General features: G+C 36.8%; 1 long non-coding RNA gene across 1 annotated transcript in view; it reads left to right on the top strand.

Annotated features, from left to right (window-relative positions):
• Window positions 1–22,377, top strand: part of LOC148223965 (uncharacterized) — a 40,589-nt gene extending 18,212 nt beyond the window's left edge. Inside the window, exons 7-9 of the long non-coding RNA XR_015803188.1 lie at window positions 746–1,069; window positions 11,998–12,140; window positions 17,924–22,377. This is a non-coding gene — a long non-coding RNA (uncharacterized LOC148223965). The remainder of the gene's footprint in view (window positions 1–745; window positions 1,070–11,997; window positions 12,141–17,923) is intronic.
• The last annotated feature ends 290 nt before the right edge of the window (window positions 22,378–22,667 follow it).

Genomic DNA, 22,667 nt, shown 5'->3' with positions numbered 1-22,667 from the left:
CTATGAATCTTCCAAGACAGAAAGCTAAGAAACCCACCATAAATATCACAGATAATTTTAAGTCAAGCCTAAAGAGCTGTAGCTTCAATCAAACAGCAAGTGAAGCATAATGACTCAAACTGTTTTTTTCTCACAGCAATAAATACTAAAAAGCCCTAATGTAAAAGGAAGATGGATTATTTTTGAGCATCTTGATCTATTGCTTGGGAAGTGATATGGTCATGTCCCTTCCCTCCCACATTCATGTCCCCTCTTTGTCACAGACATTCTGTAGGACCTTATATATATATATAGTTTGAATGTATCTTTATTATTTCTTTGTTTTAAATGAATGCTGCAAATGTAAGTCTATTAAAAATGACTGGTTTGCCTGTAGACCAGGAGTGAGAAGCAGGTGTAGCCATGTGAAGAGATGAAATAATCAAAGAGATACGAACTTTTTCCTCTCTTGAGTCTTACCTGTCAATAGTGACTGGCACTTGGATGCCATCAGTTTTGGTGGAAAGTGACTGACAGGTGAACAAGGAGACATATTCAGGCAGGCAGCTAGAAAAACTAATCTACCTGAGAGGTAAAAGTGTCTGGCCTAATGTGTGCTACTGCAGATTCTGAAAAATATTTTTTTTTATTTTTATTTATTTTTATTTTTATTTTTATTTTTATTTTTATTTTTATTTTTATTTTTATTTTTATTTTTATTTTTATTTTTATTTTTATTTTTATTTTTATTTTTTATTTCCTGGAGGTGGGAAGAAAACTCAGGACAAACACAGAGGGAGAAGGACCAATTTTCCCACCACTGCTGGCAAGTACCAAGATTCCATATTTGCGCTGAGCAGTCTCACCTGAGATCCCTGCCCACTGCCCATAGGCCCAGGGAACTGTATAAGCTCAGGACTGCTACACCTTCCCTTCCTGAGACATGGAGAAGATGTGCTCGGCTTTAGCTCTGCCTCCTTCCTGGATGGACTTTGGGCCTGCCGTGTACTTTTGTCCTCTGTGCTGCTCCTGGTCTGAGGCTGTCAGTGGAGCTGTCTTTTGGCACCCAACTTGGATGCTGCATGCCCTGGTGAGTGGAAGTCCAGCCTGTGCCAAGGTTGCCCTCAGTGCCCAGCTATTCTGCTCCCAGCCCCATGGACCAACCCTGGTCCCTGGCACAGAAGCACTTCTGTGTAGGCTGAACAGGTGTTTTACAGGAGGAAGAGTATGAGCTTCTTTATGGAAAATTTTACCATCGCTGCTTTTAAGTAGTCCTTGTAGAAAAACTTCTCTGTTTGACTTTTTCTGTGAGAACCGAATTCTTTATTTTCAAGGCACTAATTTCCAAGTAGGTTTTTTTTTGGTTTGGCTTGGTTTTTTGTTTGTTTGGTTGGTTTTTTTTTGTTGTTGTTGTTGTTGTTTTTTGGTTTTTTGGTTTTTTTTGTGTTGTGGGAAGCTTAAATGGTGACTGTATAAAATGCTACGGTAGCAACTATAGAATATGTGTGGAATTCTTCACTTCCAAAGATGTTAAAGAGTAAGTTCTGATACTTTTATGCAAATGAGTTTCCTGCTCCTTTCAAACTGCTAAGGTAGTTCTCCAATAAAACTGCTTAAAATAAGTGTAATGGTAACTTTACCAGCTTTCTCAATGCCTGTTTTTCAGCTGTTGCTAACTTGTGTCAGTGTCATTTTCATCAGTAATGTATCAAAGCAAAGTTTTCAGGGAATGGCTTTTAGAGTAAACCAAATAAAACTTATTTTCTTTGTGTCACTCAGATTTTAAGAAATTTTCTCACTATCCTAGAAAGAGTAATACAATATAAAAATTGATAAATATTTTCATGCATCTTTATATTGAGAAGGTACATTGTACTATCTTTCAGCAATCAAGTCTTCTATATTGAACTGTCTACAAATCAACAAGTTTTTCTGTCTCATGATCTGTAGAAACATTAAAGGATCCAATTTCAGAGCAGACAGCAACTTCATAGATCTCAGTTTGACTCAGTCAAACAGTGGTTGTTCCCCAAGGCATGGTGTTGGGGCCAGTACTGTTTAATGTCTGGAATGAGGGGATTGAGACCCCCCTCAGCCAGGTGACACAGGAGTGTTGATCTGCTGGAGGGCAGGAAGGCTCCACAGAGGGATTTGGACAAGCTGTATTGAGGGGCCCAGGCCAACTGTATGAGCTTCTATCAGGTGAAATGCCAAGACCTGCACTTGGGTCACAACAACCACTACAGGCTGGGGGAAGAGCAGCTGGAAAGCTGCAGAGAGAAAAGGACCTGGGAGTGTGCTGGTCAACAGCAGCTGAACATGAGCCAATGTGTGCCCAGGTGGCCAAGAAGGCCAGTGGCATCCTGGCCTGGATCAGAAATAGTGTGGCCAGCAGGACCAGGGCAGGGATTGTCCCCCTGTACTTGGCACTGGTGAGGCTGCACCTCCAATCCCATGTTCAGTTTTTGGGCCCCTCAATACAGGAAGGACATTGAGGTGCTGGAGTGTGTCCAAAGAAGGGCAACAAAGCTGAGGAAGGGTCTGGAGCACAAATCTTATGAGAAGGAGCTGAGGGAGCTTGGCAGTGTTCAGATATTTCCTGAAGTATGGAACATGAGGAAGCCCAGGAAGACAGAAAGGCAGGTTCCATGCTGCCTCATGTAATCCCCAGTAGTCAGAAGATCCTTATGTCCATGCCAAAGTTGATGCAAAGATTTACTCACATCCTCACAAATCAGACTATGAAACTGTTCTCCAGAATTTACTTGTTTTTTCCCTGTGAGGCTTCAAATTACAAAATCTTGAAATGTAATCCTTTAAAAAGATTAATTTGAAGAAAAAACAGAGCTTGAGATGGGAATGGATGGATTTTTCTCCCCACACAATTACAGTGCAAGTAAGAGGCAGAACTCTTCCAAGTTGCCTGCGAGAAAATCATCTTTGGGCTGAGATCAAGCTGAGAATAACTTTGGAGACAGCAAAGGACAAACTGAAACCACAGGTTATACTGAGAAATTATTTTATTTAGCACTTTTTGTTACATGGTGCTATTGGAGACACTGATGTATAAACTGTCAGTTTTGAGACACTTGGGAGATGCAAATGGAGAGGAACATTCCACAAAGGCCATAAATCACATTTTTATCATATTTTGCTTATGTATTTAATTCTCTAGATATACTCATATATAGCAGAGTAAGGTAAAATAAAAAATTTCAATTTTATGCCAAAATAGCCATCTGTAGCTATCTACTGGTGAATCTATATTAGTAATTGTAATAGAATTGAGAGAGTAATTGTGTGCAGAGTTTTTAATATTTAAAAGGATGGATAGGCACAATTTAACTACCCACATGACACAAGAGGCATTCTGCTTCATATAAATAATGAAAATATTCACAAGATTTTTATATTGTGCACTGCTTTGCGCTGAAAAATATTGAAGAAAATGTTCTAAAGAAATGTTGAATATAGTCTTGTGTATGTGTCCAAGGGACAGAGCTATACTAATTAATTCATCAGACTCCTATGCAGAAGAGTAATTATTAATAAATATTAAGAAAGGTACCTAGATCATGACTTCAAATTAGTCTGAAATTCAAGAAATAGTACTGATTCTTTAGTGGGTAGCAAACACCATATTAACCAAAACTAGGCAACTTGCTGGTGTGGATGTAGCAGAAAATGTAGGAGATAATGTAAATCCTGTTAGAGAACTGGTTAAACCTCCCAAGCTCTGACTCAACCAGGCAGCAATTAGGATGTGTAGCAGAGGGTATGTAAATTGTGCACTCTTGTCTGCTGAAGTGGTGATCATATTCCAGCAGGGTGCAGATGAAGTGCAGAGTCATGTTTCAAGTTCCAAGGGGGAAAAAATTAGTTTAAACACTTCCTTCCCTTTTAGCATTTGCTTTTGTCATAACTTTCTGCTAGTCTTGTGTATCTCATTCTTCCATACATTATATATGAAGCCTAGGTGTTTGCCAGGAGGCTTTGAATTCCAGAGGGAAATAGTGCCTAAATGTGAAGTGAATGCTTTAGGCTACTTTTTTAAATGGTGCATTCTCTTGAAGACTGTCAAGACTTGAGTATAGGTCCTACCTCTACTATGCCCTATGAAATTTACTCCAAAGGACATTCCTTCTCCCAAGAATTCAGCCCAAAACCACAGCAAGAATTATTTCAATTTCAGCCACATCTACTAAGAAATTGGTTACTGGCATATCTGTAAAAAAATCTCACAGATTTTGGCCTAGGATCAAGTTTAACTTTTAGAATGGGTTATATTTATATTTTTAGAATAGTTATATTTTTTCCATGTAGTGTTCAACTGATATTTGCTAAGTTTTGCATTAACTTGGATCAATGAAATATATGTTTTGGGCAACAGCATGCTGGAGGTGGAGTCATTTGCCATGAAGGTGGCCAATCTTTAGAAATGAAGACCTTTATCTTCCTACATTTTCACTGGTGGGTGCTGTTGCAGCATTTTGTGTGAACAGCCTACATATTACTTTTCCTCTTGGTTCTGGGAAGTGTCTAATAATGAAGCCTACATCATAAGGTATGTCTCATAATTATAGCTGTCACCACAGTCTTCCCTATTCCCTCGGTATTTTAGATCATAATCTGCAAAGATAAAAGTGTCTTAAAGGCTCAAAGCTACTGAAGCGAAAGCACTTAGCACCTACCAAATATCAAGGTTTTTGAAGTTAAAAAAAGCTTATCTCTGGGTAAAGGCAACAGAATAACTAAATCATAGAAGAACACAACACCATATTTCTCTGGTTGAGCGCTAGCAAAAGTGTAACAAACAGCTGGTATTTCCAGTTAAAAATATTTTTTTAAAAAATCACATATATCTTAGCAAATTAAACTTTTTATGTAGGAGAAGTCTTGGAAATTTTGACTCAGAAATTTTTGACTAGGATATTTTATAAATTCTTAGTAGAAATAGTTATTTTTCAGATTAAAATAGTTTGTCAATCATTGCTATTAGCTGTTTTATGTTGATAGTGAGACAAACATAGAGCAAACAAAAATTAAAAATATCTTCCCCAGAGATTAATTCTGGTTGACAACAGAAATGTGGATAGACACAGATGATTGGGAAGTTTTCTACAGTGAAATTTGGGCTTTTAGCAGATATGATATTCTTATTTACTACATATTTATATCAAAGTATAAATAATCTTTGTGTTTATATAAAGAAAAGATCCCCTCTGCAGTGGCTTTTGCCTAAGTGCCTTTGCTAATTCAGGCCAGTCTGAACACTACTTCCTGTAATTTTTAACCTCTGCTCTTGCCTAATCTGCTTTAACACAATCATTTAGAGCTGAATAGATGATTTATGTGCACCTTCATATTATTCTAACATGTAGCATATTTTTGTCAGACAAGCTCTCCTTCTGTAGCCACAGATTTTGAAGCTAAATGCAAGTCAGTGCCTTCTGGACTGGGGAGGTATACATTTGTCAGAACCCTTGAGAGCAGTGGGCTGGGGTGATGGGGAATGAACCTGTACCAGATGAAAGCACACGCACTGGGAGCATGGGAAGCTGTGAGCTTCCTGTGTTGTTGAAAGCTTGGCAGAGCATCACTGCTATTTTGAGGGGCTTCAAATGGCTGATGCTTTACTGTGTTGGGTGGGAGCATAAAATGTAAACCTTATCTAGGTGTAAACCTTCTATGCCATATGGGTTTAGACAAGATTCAGTGATCCACTGCTACTCCTCCAATTTCCATATGAATATAGGCCACGATGTTTAGGTATTGATGGATAAGGAAAGTTATATGCTTAGAACAGACACTGCAATAAATCTGTTGAAACATCTTGTGGCCATTTAAATTATCCAGTATCGAGAAATAGCAAGAGTCTCCTATGATTAAAAGGGGAAAGGGAGGTGAGGCTGGTAATGAAATACAATAACATTTAACAGCTTCATCTTGTATTCTCTAAAGCTAATGACAAAGCTTCTAGATTGTGTACAGGGTTAGGTTGTTTGAAGTAAAAGAAAACAACAGAAATGTTCTTCAGATATTTTAGTAATTGTCAGCTCTCTTGTAAGGTAAATGTAGTAGCCAACAGACATAATTTTGCCATTTCAAAGGCATGTAGGGTTCCTTTAATTGTTAACAATAACAATTCCTATAATTTTTAGGTTTTGTCTTATTCTTTTTAAGCATTGCTAGAAGTATTTTATAATTGTCATCTTAACTACTTCAGGCCCACCACATCATTTAATATGATGCTCCTTTCTCATTTGATTCACCATTTTTGTGGGGTTTTGTTAAGAAAGCACATTGTGACTTGAGTATACAAATCCTTTAATATATGCAAAAAATGTAGACAGGGAAGATTTTAATGTTTTAGCTCAATTCAGTGTTAACAGTGTTCATTTGAAAAGTGGATTTCAGAGACTACCAGGAAGCTCCAAACACTTTAAACCTGATCATGTTGGATTAGCATTTTTCTTGATGATTATATATTGATATGAGAAATATTACCGCCATAAGAAAGATCAATTGATGTGCATGCATTTCATTACTAACAGGAAAATATTGATGCAGTTATTTAAAATTGGGATAATAAAATAGATTTCATGCAGAAACCAAGGCAAGGGATTGTGGCTTGGGATTTGTGTTATAATTATTATTGAATTTATGCAATTCAGTCCCAGAATTCATTTATACAAACAATTACAAAAGGAGGTAAGTATGAGCTGAATAGGCATACTTGAGATAATTGTGGAGCAAAACCAGAAATACAGTAGTCACTCTGTCTATGATTCCTTAGGAGCAAACTATCACTTTTGTTTCATAGTGTCTTTGAACAAATCCTGCTTTCATTTTTATTTTTCCCTTTGCTGAATTTAAAATAATTCTTATGCATATAAGCAAAACCAAAAATGTTTTAAATAATGAAAGTAATAAATGTCATTCAGGAGTTACCTGAAAAAAAAAAAAAAAGATAAACTGTGGCTTCCAATGTAGAAAGAACCCTAATGAGAGGTATGGCTAATCATTCTTCATTACTGGGCCACTAAATCTGCACTACAAATTTTGTAAAAATACTTTCAGTTATAATATGGTTACTAATGTTGGAACTGGGATTTGGACTGTGCTTTCTTTCTCTAGCACTACTAGATGAGGCATTTCATATTCTGTTTCACTTTGTTGCTAGACTTCCTAAAGTACAGAACTTAAGAAGCATATTTTTTAAAAAACCTTCTTGGTCTTGTAGAAGTTGCAAAAAAGTTAATTAATTTCTTATTTGTTTGAAGATATAGTGCTATTTTTTCCAAGCAAACAAATAAACTAATTTTTTGTCTAAAATGCTTGATTATTGCTTTAGTGTTGACCTGAGGAAGAATGTGACTGAGCACCCCTGAAAAAGGACGTAGTGTTGCAGAGCAGCTTCAGCTGCAGGGGCTTTTTCGAGTTTAAGCCAACAGTTTTTGGAAAATGTTCCTCCAATTTCTATGGGGAAATCAGCATAGATCACATTGAACTGTAATGTACAGTATATGCAAAAAATAATACCAAGGACTAAAAGGGCATTGACTATCTTAAAATTTTTCCTTCTAATCACAGGCATGAATTTGACAGGAGTGTCTTGCAAGGTGTTGTGTTTTCCCAGATTTTAGAGAACAGATATGTGTACCATTAAGCATTCATATTTGACAACCTTTAAAGCTAAAGGAGCAGATGTGCATGAAACAGGAATCACCTTTTTCCATTTCTTCCCACTTAGACACAGATCTTCCAGTTTTATACACAGTAGGAGATGAGAAAGGTGGCATCTGCAATGTAGCTACTTGCACAGCTGGATTGTGTGGACATATCTTCACAGCTGCCAATCCTTTCTTTCTTACTACTTTTCTCTGAATTTTTTTTGTTTTGTTTTTTTGGTTTTTTGGGTTTTTTTTTAACAGAAGGGCTTAGAAGGCCCATAATATACCAAAGTATCTGCGTTTTGACATGAATTTTCATCTAAGATAAGTTACCAGCAGAAAGGAACCAGCAGTTTAAGTTGAGGCATGGATAAGACATCCTCAGGAAGGCATTTCTGAGGGGCATGACTAAAAGCAGGCAATCTCAGCAGTGATGGCAGCTTGGTTCTGCAGTGGACTATTTCAAACCACACTACCACCTGGCATTTTTGGCAAAACAATTGTTTAACTTTTAACCTATAAGCACTGAAGTGCAAATACATGAATAAGAACAAGAAAATGGTGGGTGGGTGTGTGGCTCAGGATGTGGTGGGAAGTTATGCTGCTATTAGCAGGCAAAAAGACTCCACTTAACTTTTATTCTGTCTGAGCCAAGAAGCCACATTTGAAAAGATGTGTGATAAAGGGTTTTTTCTTGGATTGGACAGATTAGTGGGTGCTATGGTGAGAGATCAAACAACTTTTTTCTCCTTTTGCTTTAATACAGGAGAAATACATCAAAAATAAGAGTATGGCTGGTAGCATATGAAAAACAATCTCAAATTGAACCACCCATGAGGGACAACAGTATATTAATTTTTGTAAACACCAAGAGAGGTTTCAGATATAGAAACTCATAGAAAGATATAGACTCATTGACTCATAGAAAGATGTATCTACTTTCCTGGATTAGAGATTTTTTAAAAAAGAAGCAAACCAAAAGTAGGTGAACTCAGAGCAGCCATTTTTTGTAGCTGGCTTAGTGTGTTAAAATGTGCTCAGTTGTTGTGAAACCTGCAGAATACCTCATATGAAATAATGTATTTATTGAGGTTTTTTGAAATGGCAATTAAATGTAAGTCGAAGTATGCCCCTCTATCTAGTCCTAGTAAAGGAACACGATTTTTAGTCATTATCTTAGTTTGTATACATTTAAACTCTATCTAGATTGCAAAATACATGCTAATAATTTAATTGGTGAAGGGGAAAATCTCACAGTAATCAAGCAAATCAAAATTCCAGTCTGTCACTTTCTTAATATTAAGATATTAAAACATAATCAGTACACACTAAATCAGTGTTTAGGGAAGCCCAAGCACTACAGTTCTGAACTGGCTTTAGCCTGTTATCATTTTAAAAAGGCAATAAAGCGTACTCTTGCAAAAATCAAGAGTTAGATAGATATAGATATTTAAATCCTATGAGTGACTACAAATTTCCCTCAAACTTGCACTGAGATCTCCTAAAAGTTTCACAGAATTTCTTTTGAACTATGTAATATTTGATTACATACTAGGGCTTACTGCTTTATTGAAGAAAACTAGTCAGGTTAACTTTAGAACAGTCTAAAATGCATGTGCTTAATTAAATTGTTTTTCAAGTCAAAATTCAGTGTAACATCTTTTGATTACAACTGAACATGTTTCGGGAGTGTACACAAAGTCAGATTTGACTGGATTTGCTTTAGGAAGAAGATAGCAAGTCAAACCTTATCTTAAAACAAGTCAAGAAAAATCTTCAATGGAATAGTTACCAGTTTTTACAGGTGCAGACCTAACTTCTGTGTCCTTAATAGGCTCAAGTCCACAGTATTCTTAAATGCTTCAGTAGAATTATTGCATATTTGTATCTGCTTCATCTGAAGAATACATGGCTTATTTTCCATACATAATGAATACAGCACATGACCCTGACACATTTAAAGCAATAAGTAAGGCTAGCAGGAATTGGTATCATAGCAAATGTAGGGTGAGGTGGACATTTACTGTTGAAGTGCATTGAATGTGCATCTCTGAGAACAACATAAAGCCCCAGGGGCAGTCATTAATTACATTATTGAAGAAAGTCTCCTTTCATTCACTAATTCATTTAAACAAGATTTTTGTGTAGATAAAAGGAATTATTTGGTTAAATAATGGTTAAATTCTTTATCATAAATGTTTTTACTGACATGTTTATTCTGTTTTTATGTTCATAGATTAACTTGCAATAATTCATCTTCGGTGCATATAAATTATTTTAAGTAATTCAGACAATTGTTTATGAAATACATCTTGCTCTATATTCTCTGTCATCCCAGTTTGATTCAATGGCTTCTTATTTGGCACAACACAATTAGGTTTTAATTGGTAGTTTCATTTCTATGCCATTCTCTCTCATTCCTAGCCTTCCAAGAGCTTTTAAGCTGAACAGGCAAGTTTTTCAGTGCAAATTCTATTCCTCACTTCCTGCTACAAAACCAAAAACACTTTAATGGAAGCATTTGTTGAAGAAAATATTTGTTTATACTGCAGTGCCACTGTTGACTTTCTTTCTGTTTCTCTAAAAGTTTTATCTAATTTTGTACTTCTATTGTTCTGTACCTACCCAGACTTGTGCATTTTGTATTCAGATGATGGTTTGATGAATATCTGAACTCATGATTTCCATTCAATTACAAGAGACAGTCAGTTTTAGGCTTTCTTCAAAAGAAAAGAAGGGAAAAATAACTCTGCAACTTTGGAAGAATGGAAGTTTACTCTGGATATGTGAGATTTGCTTAATACATTGTTTAGCAGATTTTGCTACCTTTCTTTGTAGAAATTATTTTAAATTAATTTCTGCTAATAAAAAATAAATTGCTGGGCTGGAAAAGATGGCATGCACATTATAATTAAAACTTTAGGTGTGGCTGAATAATTTAGGAGATTTTGAGGCTGAAGGACCCTTACTCTCTCTCATACATGTAGAAGGAGAGATATGAGAGACCCAAGTAGCACTTCACATGAAATACCAAGTGCCTACTTAAGCTCTGAACAGTACCATATATATATATACATAAAGCACCTATGTTTTCTGAGTAGTGACTCCTACTTTTACAGCTTAATCTCTCATTTTTCATCCCCCTTATTATTTTTCTAAGTGCTATAGTTAAATTCTTGACATAATGAACTTCATCTTTGAAAACAAAGATGACACTTCATCCATTTTATCATTGGTAAATCCAAGAAAAAAAATATTTTCCAGTATAATTTCCTTAGTGTATCTCCGTACTCTATGAGAAGTAGACATGCTCTGCCTAAATCAAAACACCCAAGTGGTCCCCAGAATGTATCCTGGAAAATGAAGAAAGTCAAGGCTGTCCTTGCAGAGGATCTGTTCTTCACTTCTGGTGAAATTTAGGGCATTGACCAATTGTTGGGGTTTTATTAGTTGTTAAATGATAACACCTTTGATGAGGCCTTACAGTGTGTTAATTTTCAGAGTAGATTCATAGATACTAATTAATTCCCAAATGTACATGAATGCATATACTGTGGTCCAAGTCACAGAAGTGCATTCATTATCCAGAATCACAGAGTTCTTGTCAACAATTTTAGAGTGAAACAACATCAAACTGTGACTGTACTAGTCCTTTCAATGGAAGATGTGAAGCCCATTTGGCAATAATCATTATCTGATACTTAAAAAACTGGAGATTGTCATAATGAGGGTCATAATCCTTGCAGATATACTCTGAACAGGAATTCAGGAATTTCACTGCCTGCTTTCAAACACAATTAGTAGTCACTTTGGTGTTACTGACACTTGACACTGGAAATGGCAGGACAGAATTCTGAATAAAAGAAATAAAGCTTACTATCTTTTTCAATTTTTTTAGTAGAAAGGAAGCTATGAAATGTAGAGGGAAAAGAATAATTTCATCCTCTCATGAACTTGTAGACAAAAGATGCTCAGGATACTGGATATAGAGTAGGAACCCAGCGCTAGGAATGCAGGCTCCCCATAGGGTAAAAAAACCTGTGTGATTTTTTCTATAGGAAATGCAGGGAATAGGGGTGTGCTGGTCCTGAGATGCTGCAGTCAGTATGTTCAGGGTTCAAGGCATAGGGGTATTCCTGGGTCCACAGCCACTCCAATGAGAGGATGTTTATCTTCCATGTTAGAAATGATGGCCCTTACTTCTGTGTTTACATCACAAATTAGAAACAAAAATGCTTACACCTGGAATGCTATGTTTAATTTTATTATGTGGGTGTCTGTTTTAACCTCTGTTACTTACCCTTTTCTCCAGATTTTATTGGCTTTCTGTCTGCCTTCCTTTCAGAACATGTCAGCCAGTAGCAAGTTTTCCAGTGCTGCTCTCTGCTTGCTTTTCATCTGCTTGGTGTAATGCACTCAATTCTTCCCGTGCAACAGTACACCTTTAATGGGAGAGTGCAGTAAACATCTCCATGGCTCAATCTGCAGGTAATTCTGGCTCTTGATGTTAGTTGCTAATGCTGGTTCTTTTGATAGCTGCAGCCTAGAGACCAGGATGATCACTTGCATTTGGTTTCAGGGATAGTTCACTGTGCTATTAAATAAATATTTGATTGCATTGACCATGCCTGTAAAATAATCTACTGACACAACTATTTTCTGGACGTATTTGAATTAATAATTCAAATCAGAATTTGAAACATTCAGATTAGAATTTGAAATATGTTCTTTTTCCCACTTAGATTATTGACTTTCCTTAATTTTTTTCTCACCTCATTCTAAAATTAACAAGCTCTTGTTCTATCCAAATTGTGAAAACTCTACTTTTGAGCACTATAGACAGATTTAACATATATATATTCCAAGATAACTTTAACAATGTGAATTCTACCTAAATACTTAATCTTGTCCTTGAGGAATACTGAAGGCAAAAGCATACTGCAAGAATAATCGCCAATTTCTTAGTAGATAATTTTTATTTTCTAAATCACAGGCATTAAAAATTAATTAGCACTGTGCTTAAAATATTTTTCTCTTTTTTTTTCTTTGTAATCAAAGTTTTCATCTTGCTTTAGTGATTAGAAAGGTACTATGCCAACGGAAATTATCTCAATTTGTAATATTCATAGCAAAGTACCTGGATGATTATGCAAGGAAACATAAGGTGACTTAGTATACTAATCCCAGTAAAAAAATGTACAGTAGTATTCATCATTTAAAGGTCCGGTGATTGGCTTAACAAAAGCTATATAAAAAGGACAATGGTAATACCTGGTCCAACATCCATTGGAATTAAGGAGTTTTATATCAACCTTAACAATGAATGAGCTGTGTTTACCCAGTTTTGGAAACTAAATTCCTTCCTAGGATCCCTAAGCTCCATTCCTTTCCTCTGCATCCCATTCTGGAACTGACAAAAGAGGACACTGGGGTGTAACTCACCTTAAAGGCAGTAAATCACTGACTGCAATGTTTTCCTACAAAGAAGTTCACAGCTCTGTCAAGGAGAAAACAACTCCATTGTATTACATAGAACTTGGACCAATTAGTACTCAGCTCTATTTCCACAAAAACCAAATTTTTCCTCCAGCCTAAATGTGAGCTGATCCAGAGCTCAGAAGAATAAAGAGTAAGTGTTGTTCTCTACATGTGATTGCTTCCAACTGTTCTTTTAACTAGCTTATGACACAGTCAACAATTAGCAGTGAAGTTAGTTTAATAGGCTGATTTCCATTTTCAAAATGACGATTAGTGCATTTTGTTCAGCATTTTGGTTTTATGGCCAGTTTTAGCACTATGATCTTACAAATTTGTTCCATTAATCTGGCTAGGGACAAGTATAGAAAAAGTAAGGGGGATCAAGTTGTGTTGCAATTGGAAGCCACAGTGAACAGTCTTGGAATCCAATCCTAACCCATTTCTTCTGTCTCTGGATCTAGGTTTAAAAACTGTTATGACCATTTTCCACAACTTTTTCATGTTCCATTAACAATTAAGCTCTGAACTGTCCACTGTGTAAGTCTTATTCATATTAATGAGAGAGTCATTTATGAGAATGAACCATCATTCAAAATTAGGTACTTTCTGGCTGGAGATGTTGATATCCATTATTGAGAATTATTTGATGCATATGTAACTTCATGACATCCCTAAGTTCTATTCATGTTTATATTTTTAAACAGACCTGTGATTTTTGTTTGTTTGTTTTAACAAAGGAACTTTGAGTGACCTCAAGTGAATTTTACATTATATTTGTCTGATGCAGAAGTGAAATATGGTTCCTCTGGAAGATTCAATTACAGCAAGTAGGACATATGGTTACCAGGGAAATGGAGCATTCACTCGTCAGATGCTTCATTGACTTGTATAATAAATAGCTCACTGAGCATATGAATTGTATCTGGAAAAATGATTAATCTTATGGCACTATTAAGAAAAATTCCAAATCTATTCATGTCAATAATAAACCTTACATCAAATTTGTCACTGTCTCCAAAACTATTACAAAATTCAGTTCCATGTAAGTCACTTTGCAGGTTTTGATGCACGAAAAGATTTCCATAGATTGGAAATCAATGACTGCTTCAATGAAGATCTATCTGTGTATATGAAAAAAAAATTCAAGTATTCAAAGGATTAAAACACAAACAACGAATTTTAATATACAATTATCCATACTATTTTGGATTTGGAAGTGCTCAGATATAACACAGACATAAAAAACATGTAAGAATTCAACAACCCCTGTTAGCCTTGTCTTGCATGAGCTCTATTTTTTCTTTTCATCAAAATCTCAAGTTTACAGAAAATTTAATTAATTTATATCAGCATATTTTGCAGTTAGAAAAAAAAGTAGATTTTTCCATTTTCTCTAAGGAATTTAGATAGTTTTCAAGTTATATACCTGCAATTTTTTCATTATAAAAAATAATTTTTTGATTACATGTCTAACTCTATGTGCTATATAAATAAAATATATATAAATTATTTATATGATGCTGTAATATTAATATTTTTTCTATTAAATGCATAAACAAAGGGGTGAAATATTCAAGCATATTGATTAATAGTAAAGCTAGTATGAAAAATATGGGGGGTTTTTAATGTTTATTTCCTTCTCACAAGTAATCTTCAATCTTACATCATAAAAAGATAGTCTTTAATGGCTAAAATGATCAGGTTATGTGTTTAAAAGAACCTGTTATGAAATCTAAACTTCTACATAGGCCTTTCAATCAAATTCAGATTTTTTGAAGCATTCCACCAAGGTATAGCTAAAATTGCTATGATGATTTATGTTAGCAACTGATGTAAGATTTCCATTAAAGCTTTCATTTAAATAGAGATTGAATAAGAACATATTATGCAGAAAACCCCCGTGTACTGAATAGTTATGAAAAACAAATGAATATCAATTTCCTCTGTAATGTTTTGTTACATATAGCTATCAAAGAATTCCTGGTAAGCAATAAAGGATATAATATTATATATATGAATAGGAAGATCAATCTTGAAGAATGATGAACTTCAGTACCCAGATCTTTAGAGAGAAAGTTCATCTTCAATATATAATAATTTGGTGACTGGAAGTTAGAAGCTGAGATGGAATAAGTTTGCTGCATAACAGCAAACAGACAACCAGCAACTTTTGGAGTTTTTTCCAAAACAAAATCCTCAATATCAAAATTTGCTGAGACCAATTTTGTTTCCAAATGCATTATACCTTGGGAAAGATTTTTAAAAATTCTTTTTTGAGTCTGAGGGGGACATTGGTTGCACTTGCTGCAGAAATGCTGTTCTAAAAGGCTACAGCTGATTCCACACAAAAAACCCCAAATCAAACCAAACAAAAAACCCAATCAAACAAAAAAAACCCCACCAAAACAAACCCCATCTCCCCCCAGAAAAAACCCAAAACAACCCTTTGATATATAGGCCAGAAAGCATTTTACAGCCAATCCCTTATCCCAAAGGCCAGCTATAACAATGGCTGTGTACCCTGGAGCCACTGGTAGCCCTGTAGGTGGGACAAAGGATGGGGCTGACTACTTGGCAGCTTGACTTTAGACCTGATTTTTCTCTTTATACCTTCATACGGAAAAAACTAAATTGTATGCCAAAAATCAGTGTTTCCAAGACAGCAGGGCTTTCTTTACTCCGTTCCTCCAAAACATGCCTCCTTTATATGGCTGAATTGAGATTAGTCAGTCACATTATCAGGTAGCAGAGACCACCAAAAAATGGACATATTTTTGGCACTAAATAGCCCTGAGTCCTCTGTAGAAGCCAAAAAAGACCCAACACACACGCACACACACACAAAAAAAAAAAAAAAAAAAAAAAAGAACCAAAACCCAAAAAACAATCTGTGTTGATCCTAGAAAGAGAAGATTAACAAGCATAACATCACACTGAATAAGAGAGCCAAGCTCATGTCACAGCAATCCTTCTCAGGTGCTGCTGGCTAAACTGTCAGGCATACTGATTTTGCTGACATTTTCTCAGCATTTCAGCTGAAATTACTTTTTTAGTCCATGTCATTTATTACCCTGTTAAAACTTGAATGCTATTATCAAGAAAAAGGAACTTCTCCGTCTCTGTCAGAGGTGAAGTTTGTTTCTCCTCATGTTAATTATGAGCACAGGTTTAGCAGAGTATCTTGCAGGGCCCTCATTATTAATTTCAAAGCCATGCATTAAAAAGTTCTAAGTCATATGTGGATGCTCTGAGCACAGTTTCTGCACGATACTTAAGTCATCATAAAGAACTAAAAGGATTTTCATAAGATAAAATAAGTTTTTCTTTTCCTACTATTGCTAAGTTTATATTCCTAGAGAAAAAGAGGTTGGTTCTGAAGTTGAAGGTAGCATGGTAAGGGGTTCTTTCCATCTAGTTACCACAGGTAAAAGCTGTAGTAAATTAAATAGTTGAGAGATGTTATTTGGCAGAAAAGCTTCCAAAAGCTGTTGAAAGAAAAGGAGTGAATTATAATTTCTGGTTTTCCAGTAATTCTCTGCTAAGGCATTCTTCAGAGTGTCAAGTAAGTGCTAGCAGCATCTCTTTGTATCTCTTCACTTCCATATCTTTAGAAAGTAAAATGTAGACGTTAATCTAAGACCATTAGTGATGTATCATGGGCCATATGTACCAGGCAGTAAGTATATGTTGCTAATTTCCCCTGAAAGTAAGAAAAAGTGTTGTTTTTCTTACTTTCCAACAAAGTGGCTACTTGGCACTGAATTTTATAAAAACAGTGTCTAAAAACTTGAAATATTCCTTCACCTAGTCCTACTGCATTAAACATGTATTTTATAACAATGCATAGTTTTAAAAGAGAAGATTTTCAAGTTGCAGTGTGGTTAGCAGTTACAAATAAATTAGAAAATAAAAACTAAATTTGGCAGCATAGAATACACCTCTAAATGTTCTGCCCTGGATCCCCCATTAATAAGTAAAAAAGGGTAAGAAAGTTAATTTTCCATCCAGCACAGATCAAAGTCCATTGCTTTCTCTCTGCATTCACTGGTGCTTTGATATTTTATCATTACTACAGTCAAATACCTCCCTCCTATCTCATTACTCATCTCTCCTGTTGTTAGTCAATGACATGCTGTGGAGCATCACCACAAGCAAGGGGAAAGATGTTGAATATCTCTCTTTTCCTTTCACTTCACATATCTGCACACTTTGCTTAATTGCAAAGCAATTTGCTTATTTTTTATTTTTATATAATCAGATTTTTAGCTATTTTTTGGTTACTGAAAAAGTGTAAGTTAGCACTTGTGTTCTTTGATCCTGAATCTGCAAACATACCCATGTCTCATGCAGTACAAAACTGCATCAGGAAAAAATACATTAAGTATTTGAGACCTAGGTACTTATTTTCCAACAGTATTTTTTCCTGTCTGATTGGATCACTTCTCATTACAATTTGGTATGAGAAAAGAAAGAGTAATGTAATTTCCATATGTCTTGTGCATTTGTATGTTTCTGGTGTTTGTATGCTAGAATACATTAATACACTACTGTTTGTAGTCAAAATTATCAGATGATTGTTTTGAAACATGAGGTTCTCTCATTAAAATATGGTGCTGTCTTAAAGCAGATGTAATTTATGGTAAGAATATGGAGATTAAAGGGTTAATCTAATGAGTTGGGTGAGCTAAACCATTTCATGTAAGATTAACATAGGAAGAAACTGAAAATACATGCAACACTGATCTGAAAATGCTAAAAATGTAAATACTCAAATTTCTTCTTTTATATTACAGGTCTTCTCATACTTGAATATGCAGAACCTTGTATTGGGTGACAAGGTTTGGTAGCAGGGGACTACAGGGTTGGCTTCTGTGAGAAGCTGCTGGAAGCTTTCCCCATGTCTGATGGAACCAACACCAGCTGGTGCCAAGAGGGACCAGCCACTGGCCAGGGCTGAACTCATCAGTGATGGATGGTAGCACCGCTGGGATAACAGAGTTAAGGAGCAAAAGAAAAAACATGTGGCTGTAGCCAAAGAGAAGGAGTGAGAATATGTGACAGGAACAGCTCTGCAGACACCAAGGTCAGTGCAGAAGGAGGGGCAGGGAGGTCCCCCAGGTGCCCCAGCAGAGATTCCCCTGCAGCCCATGATGCAGACCACAGTGAGGCATCAGCACAGTGAGCTGCCATGGAGCTGCCATGCAGCTGCCCCTGCAGTCCATGGAGATCCACAGGAGTGCAGAAATCCACCTGCAGCCCATGCAGCAGGTGGGTGCCCAAAGGAGGCTTTAATGCCGTGGGAAGCCCATGCTGGAACAGGCGCCTGGCACTTGTGGACCCATAGAGAGGGGGTCATGCTGAAGCAGGTTTGCTGGTAGGACTTGTGACCAAGTGAAAGAGACTCTTGCTGGAGCAGCTCCTGAGGAACTGCAGCCCATGGAAACATTGGAGATGTTCCTGGAGGGCTGCCTCCTGAGGGAGAGACCTTAAGCAGGAGCAGGGAAAGAGTGTGTGGAGGTCCTGATGTTCATAATGTCTCAGAGGGGGATGGAGCCCACTGCTTTTTGTGTCAGCTGCCTCTGACTTCAGGGGTTTTACCCCACATCTCAAAATCAGTATACAGTATCAGTATAAGTTCACACTGAGAATTTTGATACCATCTGCCTATTTCTCTGGTTTTCCCCTACAATATAAGCAGCATTCATGTCAGAGGCCAGCCACACCTCCGTGAGGTGGATGCATTCTCACTATGAGAGTAAAATGGCTATATAATGGCAATTGAATATTTACTATCTGGTAATTACCAGCACCAAGCATTTACAGCAAATGAGAGAAATTACTCTCACCAGTGTTGAAACATAGGGTTTTTTTTTCCTCTTCCTCATCTTCAGTGGCTATGCAGAAGGAGCTAAAAGGGTTAAAACTAACATTTCATTCCCTTTGTGCAACAGAGAAACCATTTAGGTAAAGAAAATTACAACTAAAAATGCTTTGAGCTTTCCAAATTACCTGCAAATGCATTTTGCTGCAGAGCTTGTCAAAAAATCTCGAGAATTTCAATACCCAGAGTCTGGGCAGGCAAGAGGAGGATGGTCTGGGAGGAGGAGGCTTGCGTGGTAGCCCAGCAGAGCATGATGCATTATACTGCACTCTGCTGATCCTGTTCTGGGAAGAGGGTTGGTATTACTCACTGTAGGTCTCAGACTAGTGAAAGCTGTATTTTTTTGAAAGGGCAGATTAACAATCAGAGGACTTTTTTTTTCTGTCAGCTTGATGAGAAGCTTTTTTTATGTTTATCATGTCTGTTTAAAACTCCTCTGTCAGGTATTTTGGATGTTAAAATAAGCTGTGAGGAGGTGGGCTAGTGGTGAAAGAACAAATAATAAAAAGACGTCTTGAGAAAGACAAATGGAGATCTCAGTCATGTATCACAAAAAGTGCAATAAAAAAGGTGTAAAAATGGGTTTTAAAAAGTCTGCTAATTTTAAATGTTTTCCTTCTAGTGGATTTTTCTAATAGCAAGAACATTTTTTAAATTAATTCTTACATAATTGTACATATTTTAAGTGGATCCACTGTAAGTATATTTTTTCAAGCTCTCTCCTAAAAAAGTTTATTCATATGGAATAAATACAAGAATTCTTTAGAAAATGAATAAAACTGATGAGGCATTTTTAACAATATTCTAGCGCTTCCCAGAAATCACAAATAGGGAATCAGAAGTAGAAAACTGTATTATGTCTGTGAGTTCTTGACATAAAGTGGATATTGGACAGCATTGTTTATTGTCTATCATAGTTTAGTTCCTCACAATATTAGAAGAAATTTAATTTATCACCAACTCACTCAAGATTTTTAGGCTGTTCTTTTGTATTCTATAGAAAAAAGTTGTTACTGAATACACTTAAATCAAATTACTGTGAATTCTTTTAGAGAGCTTTGCTTTTTGTTGAACCCGGAAAATAAGTTTATGGAAATACTCTGTGCTATTTCCTAGCCTACATAATGCAACTGCATCACAGATCTCATCTTTATTACTGGCAAAAGCATTTAGTTCTTCAACATTCAAATTTTAATGTTGAAAAAGCTTGCAAAAAATTACATTTCTGTAGAAGGGTAAAGGGGCATAAGTGCTTTCTTTTGTCTGTTAGTGAGGTGAGTGCTTAGATTGCTAAGGTTTATGCCTAACGTATATTTAGCCTAATTAGCAAATGAGGTCAGCAATTAGAGAGCTGAAGGGCTGAAGGGAATCAGTGCATGATCCTAGCTATGTCGCAAAGGTTATAAGGGAAAAAAGCACAAGCTAAAATCTTTGCATTAGCCTTGAATTACTGTGATGAATTGCCAGGGGGAAAAAAAGGAAAAAGCTGCTACAAAACTTCCTCAGAGGACAGAAAAGCCATTTAATCAATGGCTTTGATCATTGCAGTGGCTGATCAGCAGGGTAATGACATGGGAAATTGCATATTCATTGAACACATCCCACACATCATCTGCTAAACTGGCCTCCATCTGGCAGGTGGTGTTTGCAGGGAAGTGGGGGTGCTCTGCTCTCTCCTGGGGGAGTCACCACACGCTGCCTCCTTGGTTCCAGCAGAACCTGTGCAAGCAGACAGCACAGGCTTGGTCCCCACCAAAATGAGGTTTTAATCCTCATTTTGCATGGTAGTGTACAACTTCTCTGGCACCTCCATCACCTGCTCTGCTGGTTTAGGGCAAAATTAGGGAGGAAACCTCTGAAGGGGGTCCCTCTAGAAAAGCAGATTCAAGTGGCTCCTCCCTGCACTGGTTCGAGAAAAGATTTCCTTGGAGACAAGTGGAAAAAAGTGTTTATTCAGCAAGCAAAGCACTCACAAGCACAAAAAAAATGAATAAACAATAAAACCTCTCGCTGTTCTGAAAAGATGGCAGATTCAGAGAGTCCTTGTCGTGAGGTGTAGCTCGGCTCACTTAGTCTCTTATCAGTCCCTCCTTGATGGAAAATGCCACGTCCTGGCCCCGGTGGGCCACAGGTGTGAGCTCCTGGTGTTCTTCTGGGTTTTCAGTCCAGAGCAGGTTTGAACAGTTCCAAGAAAAAGAAAAGAAACCCACAGTCTGGGGAACTTCTCTGCCTCAGCTAGCTAAAAGCCAACTAAAAGCGAAGGAGAGCTCTCTCCCGCTGTCTGTCCGTGCTGCAGACAGCACAGCCCCAGAGAAGAAATGCAGAGCAGTGAGTGCAGCTCCTGAAAACAAACTGCACCCTTCTTCTCCCCCCTTCGCTCTCTGAACAGTCCTAAAGGTGCAGAACTCAATATCCAGCATAAACAGAACAGACAACGGGGGTACAAGCATCATTAAGTCACCCCAGGACACCTGCACACTAAGCAGGATAGATGGCCTAAATTCCTTGAGCCACCCATGAGCCATCATCTTCAGTAGTCCTGGAAATACTTCAGAGTATTTCCAGAGTCCAGTTTCTGGACATGAAACACAAAGGGAGGAATATAATATAAAGGGATAAAAGAGAAGCTGTCTTTAATGAGCAGAAGGCTCTCTGTCATAACAAATTACCCTGTGATGCTCATGATTAATTGTGCTGCCACTTGTTGTATGGCAGCACAGTAGTGCAAGCCAAATAGGCACAATGCAAGACTGTCTGCAAAATTAGTAGGCTTTTAAAATGTAATATTTATCACTGTCTGGCAGATGTGACAATCCTTCGATATATATGTAATCTTGCCTGTAGTATCCAGAAGTAAAATGGATCATATAAAGCCCTGGTTCAGCACAGGGCCAATGAACCTATGGAAGTTGATGAGCCAGAAGGTGCTACAAAATAAAATGAATTTGTGCCAATCTCTCTTGAGCTATTTGTGATATTATTGTTTTCCACTCTGCCTCTTTTTAAGGTATTCTGTCACCATGCTTTTTCATGTGCGTCATCTCTTTTTATTCTTTGCATAAATTTTCTTGCAATTGAGATATTTTTTCTTTCTTGTACCCAGTACTTACATTTTGCACCTGTTTCCAGATTACTAATGTGGTGCTATTAAAACTGAGTCACAGTAACACCACAGAAATCCCAGTCCAAAGAGTCCAAATTCTTTGTTGAAATCAAAGTATCAGTTTTGTGTGAAGATTGCAGATCAGTCCCAGGTACTCTGCTTCTGGGGCTTACAGCATGATCACACTATATCAGGTAATAAACTATTGAGATAGATATTAAGGAAAGCATATAATCTGAACAAAACAGTTTCTAAACTACCCCATCGTGCTGCCTATTAATAGCTCATCACCTGCTGTCTTCGATTATGTTGGCTTTAATTGCTTTTCAAGGGAAGTTTCTCAAATTTTTCAGAGTTTTTTTCAGAGGTAGATCTAGAAATTAGGTACATGATGTCAAGTTATGTTTCTGGAATGGCATTAGGAATCCAGATAGCCTTTGAAGATTTGGGCTTTGACATTTACTGAGCTTTGATCTCCCTGGGGTCCTACCACAGGAAGGATAATCCAGACAAATTGTGCTTTTGAAAAATTCTAATATTAAGGGAGGCTATA

The sequence above is a fragment of the Sturnus vulgaris genome, chromosome 4, assembly GCF_052056855.1.
Source record: "Sturnus vulgaris isolate bStuVul1 chromosome 4, bStuVul1.hap1, whole genome shotgun sequence".
Classification (NCBI taxonomy): domain Eukaryota; kingdom Metazoa; phylum Chordata; class Aves; order Passeriformes; family Sturnidae; genus Sturnus; species Sturnus vulgaris.
Note: the sequence above shows the minus strand (reverse complement) of the source record. Positions and strands in the feature narration are given on the sequence as shown.